Consider the following 9,395-nt stretch of genomic DNA (forward strand, 5'->3'; position numbering starts at 1 on the left):
TGTTAGAACATTATTATATATGTCAACATTTATTATACATGTTAAGACATATATAACATTTATTATATATTATAACATATTTAACACATATATGTTATAACTAACATATATAATGTTTATTAAATATGTTATAGCAACATATAACATTTATTATATATGTTATAATTAACCTATATAACATTTAATATACATGTTATAACTAACATATATAACACATGTAACACTTATTATATATGTTATAACATATATAACACATTATGTGTTATAACATGTATAACACTTATTATATGTGTTATAACATGTATAATAACACATATATGTTATATAATGTATATATTACATTTATAATATGTATATAACTTTTAATATGTATATAACTTAATATATAATATGCATATAACTTAATGTTTAAGTATTTTATTTTGGGGATGCTAATATAAATAAATTTTTTCTCCATTTATAAGTTTTGATGAGAATGATGGGGATAATGAAACCAACATCTTCTGTGAAAGTTTCTTTGATTAGTATCCCTTTGGAATAAGAAAAAATTAATTCATATTGGAATTTCTCAGTTATTTTTAATCTATTACATCTTCATATAATATGTAATTTAATTTGAAAAATCAGTCCCAAAGGTTTTGGAGTCAATCAGGCACATACTGAGCATCCAAATTCTTAAAAGAAAAAAAATTGTTTCATATTTGGCTGTTTGTTTAATCAGGGGATTAAGAATGTCTATCAAAACCACACACACATGTATCCTCTGATCACAAAATGTAAGTTATAGGATGTTTTATATCAAATATACACACTATTATTAAATGCAACATTATTTGCAATAACAAAATACAGAAAATAAAATAAGAATTCATTTCTGTAAAATATTAGGGTTCTGTGGAGACTGGAGAAACAATAGGATGTATGTGTGTGTATTTGTGTGTGTGTGTGTGTGTGTGTGTGTGTGTATTACAAAACTGAGTTACATAATTATGGAGGCTAAATCCAAATCTTCAGTGTTGCACAGATAGGCTAGAAACCTAGAACATCCAATGGTATAAATGAAGTCCACAGGTAGTCTGCTGGAAAATTCCCTCTTTCTTGGGGAAGCCCCAGTCTTTGTGTTTTGTTTAGACCTTAAACTAAATGAGGCCCACCCAAATTAAGAAGGGAAATGGGTACTCAAAGTTTAAAGGTCAGGGAACCAATGGCGGATTCTGCCGGTTGCTGAGCATATCTGTTCCAATTATACGCTCTGGAACCAGAGAAATAACCACAGATGGGCTCAAGGACAACTAAACCCACTGTGACACAGACCTTAGCTGAAACTCCATTGATCACCTGAGCTCTTTAAGCACCTAACTCTGACTAGTCGGCCACAGCAACATTCTGGGTCTCTTAAAATTTGTGTCAGTTCAGAGTCAGTGTCTGGGGGTCCCTGAAAGTTCTGATTAGTTCCTTTTCCAAAATGTGCAGTTAACCCACAAAAAGCCTTATATCCCTTTGGATGAAGATAGGAGAAATAGTATACATGTTTGGCAGTATACTGAGGTCCCTCGTCCAAAAAACTAGGCCTCCCATTCATTCAAAGAGATCTGGGTCTGAAAGCTGGCTCAAGTCTGGGAATTGATTGAGAGGTTGTTGTGACTCTGTTTTATGATTCAGATTAGACTTTTTCACTTGACCTAAAAATTTTCTGCTTATGCAGATCAAGTAAGAATGTAGTAAGCCTCCTATTTCTTTCATTTCTAGAGGCACCATGATTAACTTACCAAAGCTCTAGGTCTGCTCAAGTCAGATTATTCTGATTATTGCTTTGACTCTGCTTTCCATTATGGTAACAACACCTGCCATTTGCAGTCGAGAGCTACAACTTGGCTCTTGTGACACTGGAATCCAATTATCCAATTACATTTACATTTCCAAATCAGTGAACGCAGTTCCCACTGTAAGGTCTGACCTACAGAGAAGAACAATAACAGCTTTTCAGTGGAGCTAGAATACCCCTCAAATATTTGTTTTTTACAATTGTAATGAAAGGTATGTTATGATGGGTAAATGGGACTTAAATAACCAGAGTAGGAAGGCAGGTCTTAAATGACAAATCCACTCTAACATTCCAATCTCATTAAGTCTTTGAATCTCTCCTCTCTATTAAACCAAGGCAGGTCTGGGCATTTCTCAGGTAATTACTGGGGACTACCTTTTGATCTATGTTTTATCTAATCGACACCCCCCCAAAAAAATTCTGGTGGAGCCTCTTCTAATTCCTTGAGCTGCAACATTAAATGCAGAACCTCTGCTTAGTGGGCCCATAACAATAACATTGGCCTGATCCAACTTTAGGTTTCCCCCACCATTATCCCACACTCTTAATATCCACTTTCAAACCTATATCCCAGATTTCTGTCTGCATAAATTAGAAAACTCAGGTAGTTCTTTTGAAGTGTAGCATACTTCTTCGTAGGTCTACTTTTTACCTCACCTTTAGGGGACTGCTGGAAACTGAGTTTAGTTGTAGGTCAAGGTGCAAAAGGAATGTTGGAGTAAGTCTCGAGGAGAATAACATGTCTTGCCACGTAACAGCCTCAACAAAGGCCATTACCATTTTCTCAGGCATTGCCCTGAAATGGAAGTTAAGAGACTGCTTCTACTGGCAAAAGAAGACCAAACAAATTTTAGGGGGTAAATGTCACCTGCTTTATCACTGTCTTTCCACATATCCCCATTCCAACATTTAGGATCCCATTTCTTTTTTCTTTCTTTTTTTTTTTTTTTTTTCGAGATAGCATCTCGCTCTGTAGCCCAGGCTGGAGTGCAGTGGCATGATCTCAGCTTACTGCAACCTCTGCCTCCTGAGTTCAAGCAATTTTCTTGTTTCAGCCTCCCAAGTTGCTGAGAGTACCATCATGCACCACCATCCCTGGCTAATTTTTGTATTTTTAGTACAGATGGGGTTTCACCATGTTGGCCAAGCTGATCTTGAACTCCCAGGATCCCTTTTCTTCCCAATCAACATCCTTACTTTAATAGTACACACCATGAGAGGCTGGGAATTTAATTTGCATTGTAAGTCAGCCACTCACAGGATGAGATTCTGGGTTTGGTTTTCAGCAATCTCAGCCCTATGGCTTCAGACTATATGAGACTCTTTTACTTTAGACATAGAAGCTTTTGCTGTTTCATGCAATATTTTAGCTAGAAAACTTAATACCTGAGCTCATCCTCTTATTTCTCCTACTTTGTCTAGTGACATTAGGGGTAACCAGTCAATCTCATTCTACTCATTAGTTTGACACATATATATGTGTGTATGTGTATATATATATATATATATATATTTATGACCAGATTATACCATGGACGATGAGTGATTTCTTTACAACTGGAAATAGAGTCATAGTATCTTAAAATCTGATTATATTACAGGACCAATTTCAGACAATTTAATATTAAGATTCTATTTTTTAGGAGTGCATAATACTTATTGGAAAATAAAAATATTTTTAAGAGGTTCTATTTCTTAGGGGGCAGGGAAAAAGGAGGGATGGGGGCTAAAATAATCACCTATTAGATACAATATGCAGTATTTGTGTCGTGATTACAATAAAAGCCCAGAGTTCATCACTGTACAATTTATTCATGTAACCAAAAACCATTTGTAACCCTAAATCTATTGAATTTATTTTTAAAATTATATTTATTTAAAAAATATTTATGGATACCAAATAGTTTTATGAGGTACGTATGATATTTTAATACAAGTATACAATGTGTAATAATCAAATAAAGGTAATTGGGATATCTATCACCTCAAATATGTATCATCTCTCTGTGCTAGAAACATACCTCATGACATCAAAATCTGTATTAATAAGGATTCTCCAGAGGAACAGAACCAATAGGATGTGTGTATATATAGAAAGAGATTTAATATATAAAAAAACTTGCTCACGGGAGTGTGAGCAGGCAAACCCAGGAGACCTAATGTGCAATTCCAAAGGCTGGCAGTTTGGAGACCCAGCAAAGCTAATGGTGCAGACAAAGTCTGAAGGCAGTGTGCTGAGGAATTGAATGACTGGGGAGATGCCAGTTTTTTTGTTGTTCTATTCAGGCTTTTAATTGATCTGATGAGGCCCACCTACATTAAGGAGTGCAATCTGCTTTACTCAAAGTTCACCCTCTAAAATGATAATCTCATACAAATACACATCCCAATTTATCACATAAAATTCACTGTCATAGGTAGAAGATGGATGCTAAAAGAGTTGGATACAACTTGTTGAATACAAGGTCAATGTGTCTACACGTAAATTACTTCCTAAATACAAAAGGAAAGCAATGATATCAGAGAAATTTAAATTATCTCATCCAAGTGACCAGAGTGTAATAATACAGTAATAAGTTATACTGGCTGCGTGTGGTGGCTCACTCCTGTAATCCCAGCACTTTGAGAGGCTGAGGTGGGTGGATCACCTGAGGTCAGAAGTTTGAGATCAGCCTGGCCAACATGGTGAGACACCATCCCTACTACAAACACACACACACAAAATTATATGGGCATAGTGGCACACCACAGTAGCTGTAGTCCCAGCTACTCAGGAGGCTGAGGTAGGTGAATTGCTTGAACCCAGGAGGTTGAGGTTGCAGTGAGCCGAGATCACGCCATTGAACTCCATCCTGGGTGACAGAGCAAGACTCTGCCTCAGTAAAATAAGATAAAATAAAATAAAATAAAATAATAAATTATACTGACAATATGTGTCACCAGATGTGACAGAAGATCATCTAGGTATTACTCCTGATAGTTACATGTAGCCTAGAGTGAATCATGGGAAAGCAATCATCAAACTCAACTACTGTCTATTATTCTTCAATAATACTGCTGAGAAAATGTGCCAAATTAAGGAATACTACAATATATGACAAGTATTAATAAATGCAATGAAGTTTCCTGAATTTGAGAATAGATAAAATATGAATATTACAGTACCTTTTGACAAAAACATAAAGGGTCTTAGTGAAACTGCCATTGCAAAATTAGAGCTGAGACAGTGACAGAGATCTGACATAACCAACTCCATCTTGCTTGTAACCTCCAAGCTGTCCTTGTTCATTCCTGGACCTAGGCTGAACTAACTTTAGGAGGAACTCAGTTTACAGTTTATAGGTTAAAACAAAGATAATAACAGCCCTTTCCCAAAACAAACTTCCTTTTTGTCTGGGGACTAGACTGCCTTTGTAGGACTAACAAATTAACCAAAAAAAAAAGAAATTATGATTTAGGAGTCATGCAGCTGAAGGCTACAAGATTCTAACCCTCCCCAAATTGTTCCTGGGGACACCATCACTATTGTTTTTTTTTTGTTTTTTGTTTTTGTTTGTTTGTTTTTGAGATGGAGTCTCGCTCTGTCACCCAGGCTGGAGTGCAGTGGCACGGTCTAGGCTCACTGCAACCTCTGTCTCCTGGGTTCACACCATTCTCCTGCCTCAACCTCCCCAGTAGCTGGGACTACAGGCTCCCGCCACCACGCCCAGCTAATTTTTTCACCATGTTAGCCAGGATGGTCTCGATCTCCTGACTTCATGATCCGCCCGCCTCAGCCTCCCAAAGTGCTGGGATTACAGGCATGAGCCACCGCGCCCGGCAACATCACTATTGTAAAGCTGAAAATCAGTGCTTGAGACATTTTGCAGGCCCTTCATTTGAGGAATCAGCTGGCACCACTCAGATGGATAAACGGTCTCCTCTGATCTTGTGTCCCCCACTCAGGAAATGACTTAAGTGCAAGACAGCTATGATTCCCTATAATTTTATCTTCAACTCAACCAATCTGCACTCCTGACTCACTGGCTGCCCCTCACACCCACCAAATTATCCTTAACAACTCTGAACCTCAAATGACTGGGAAGACTGATTTGAGTAATACTAAAACTCCAGTCTCCTGCACAGCTGGTTCTGGATGAATTACTCTTTCTCTAATGCAATTTCCCTATCTTGATAAATTGGCTCTGTCTAGGCAGAAGGCAAGTTGAACCCAGTGGATGGTTACAATGGTACCTGCAATTTATTCACAAACTATTGAGCAAATAGTAATGTTAATATTTGTGGAGTAAAGGTAAAGCAAGCATGGAAAACTTAGTAGCATATGCAGTTGATCAACTCTAGGGCTTGAAAAAGAGGGCCTTAACATTTCTGTCAGCTAGACCAAATTCTAGGCAGACTTCCTCCTGCACCTAGGTCCCTGATCTCTTATCCCTTAAGTGATTTATTTTTTAAAAAAAGACTTGCAATTTTATATATATATATATGTATGTGTGTATATATGTGTGTGTGTGTGTGTTTATATATATATATATTTTTTTTTTTTTACTCTTTTGAGATGTAAATCTTTTAAAAAGGCTCTTGCCAGTTTTAAAACCCAGGAATGTCTTTCTCCAGGTCTGGGACCTGTCCCTTTGAAACGTAATCATCAGGAAAAAGCAATCCTAATTCTTAGTCCCTGCGGGAGTGTAGGCACACATAATTTCAGTGTAACTTGGAGCAAGGCTACAAGACATTCTGTCATAAACATAGAAGAAAATTTACTTTTTGCTGGAGTAAAGCCAATTAGCCAATACGCATGACTTGTTTATAGAAAAATGAAACACATTTGCAAATAATGCAAACATAATATGCTGGACATATTCCAGGGATCAACTTCTTACCTCACGTCCTCCACGACTTTTCCACTAGCTCACCCCAGAGTTTAAAAACCCTTCTCTCCTGACTTTTCCAGGAAAGACTGACACTTAGAGTGAGAGAAATCACTAGTAAGTGTTCTGTGATCATAATGAGGAAATCCATTGTGAGGGCTTCAGGAGAGCTTTCTCCTTAGTCCTCTGAAGATTTGCTAAAAAAAAAAAAATCAACTCCCAAATGGCAGATTTATACACAACGGCATACAAATTCTATTTGGCACGTCTATATGGAAGCCTTCAGAACGAAGACCCAACCCCGCAAGAAAGTACAGAAGCTTATATACCATCCTGAGGTTATAGAAAGAATGCAGGCTCAGAGCATGGCCCAAAAACAGGTTCTAATGGTAAGGCAGTTTAAAGGAGGGAGAAAAGAAGAGGTTTGGCTAGCAAAGAGGGCCTTGTTGTGTAGCCTCACAGTAGTAGCCCTCAGAGAGAATAGATGGTGGAAGTTTTTGAAAGTGTCAGACTGTCAATCTCTCCTAGATATGGAAAAGGTCCTGAAAAGCAAGACCAGGCTGCATTAATGGAGATTCTCTATAATGCAAATATTCCCGACAAAAGATACCTCTGCAAGGCCACTCTGTCTGGTGGCTCTTCAGCAGCCATTTAAAAATATGTCAAAAAATGCATTTTGGGATAAAATATTTTGATTTTCTTCACCATTATGACTTTAGTCTTTATTTTTGGTAGCTAGTCATAGCAGCAGCATCTCAACAGATTTAAACCAAAAAAAAAAAAAAAAAAAAGAAGCATTTCAACAATTGCTATATGTTCATATTATAACTCTGAGAAAGCAGCCATCTGCCTCCTGGGGAAGTTTACTGACTGTATATTGTGTATTACAAAATTATTTTATTTTTTATTTCTTTCAAGTTGTTTTGAAGATACATTTTTCATTTAATGTATTCAGTTGGCTGCTCAAATTTTCTCTTACCATATTTCCATTTCTTTTATTTCCCCATGTATAGTTGTTTTGTATATTAACTTTGCCTGGAGCCTTAACCGGTGACTAATCTATATTTTTTTAATTCAATCAATGTTTAAGAAAACTGCCCCCAAGCTACTCTAACACAAAACCTTTTGATGTAATCTAATCCATAATCATTATCTGGAAAGAAGTTAACAGTTCTGATAAAATGTTTAAAGAGTCACGTGAAATTATATTGCATTGAAATTATATCAATGAGAAATTTAAAATGTGATAATTGTTTTATTCACTATTAACATTTGAGAGGATTGCTTTAGTTTGACTTTTTAGTTCTGTCTACATGAATCAGAAAAGGATAGGGTTTTTTTCTTTCTTCTCTCAAAAAACATAGGAAAAAATTTCAGAAAGAGAATATTTTATTTTTTAATATCAAATACTAAAATCTGGACATTCACACCTTACATAGTCTGCTTTATCTCAGCTACCAGCACTTGGAGTAAAAATTTAAAAGCATTTTGGCATTTCTTCTCCTGGGTCAGGGATTCTGTGATAGTATTATACTATGAGAGGATGCTGGAAAAACATAACTGTCAATCACCCCTAGCTATGAACAATCAAATCCATTTTCACAAAAGCTAAAGAGTTACTAAGTACCCCAGAGCAGTTCCACTATTCAGTTGGCTTTTTCGTTGTTCTTTTTCCATATCCCCATCTTCCCCACATGTATTCTCATTTTGCATTTTAACTTTACCTGCAGTCCTGACCTTGGCTACCCTGTATTTCATGATCCAATCAATGTTTTAAAAAAAGGCCCCCAAGCTAATCTAACACAAAACTTTTGGTTCCATTTAATCCATAATCACCATCTGGAAAGAAGTTAACACTTCTGATAAATACATAAAGATTGCTCTTAAAATTTTTAAAGCTATTTAAACTTTTTTTGTGGTAACACTGAGAGGAGAGAGAGACCCTCTCATATTGTTTTATACTCAGTACCTGTTTCAAGAAAAAACAACAAGGAAGTAAAACCAAAGACCGGCAGAACATTGTGAAACTCCCTGCCCTGTTCTGTTTCTCTCTGACCACCCGTGCGTGCAGCCTCTGTCACAGACCACCTTCTTGCCCAAATCAATCACGACCTTTTCATGTGAAATCTTTAATGTTGTGAGCCCTTAAAAGAGACAGAAGTCATGCATTTGGGGAGATCAGATTTTAAGGCAGTAGCTTGCCGATGCTCCCAGCTGAATAAAGCCCTTCCTTCTACAACTCGGTGTCTGAGAGGTTTTGTCTGCGGCTCGTCCTGCTACAATACCACAATCTACTCTATCAGCTGTCCATCAAGAATTCAATGACTATTTATTGGTCAGTATTTTCTTTTTTGATGTAACCTAAAAATGAATACTTTGTTCCTGTAAAATGTCTCTTTCAAGATTAAATTGCAGAACTGGCCTATTAGATGTCATTTCCTTTAAAGCAAAATTATAATAAATTTTTTGTATATATTTATAAAGTATTTGAATGCTCTTGTATAATATGATGCAAATATTCTATTTCATTTTAAATCTCATTTCAATTACTTTTTTCAGATTAAGGCTATAAACCTGAGTGAGTACGTGTGCATGAATACCTTTATATAATGCATTTATCCCAAGTTCTTCCCTTCCTTCTTCCTCCTAAAGAAGATTTAGAATCTTGACTTCAAAACCCAACTCCTGGAGGCATTCTTCTC

The sequence above is a fragment of the Pongo pygmaeus genome, chromosome 22, assembly GCF_028885625.2.
Source record: "Pongo pygmaeus isolate AG05252 chromosome 22, NHGRI_mPonPyg2-v2.0_pri, whole genome shotgun sequence".
Classification (NCBI taxonomy): Eukaryota; Metazoa; Chordata; class Mammalia; order Primates; family Hominidae; genus Pongo; species Pongo pygmaeus.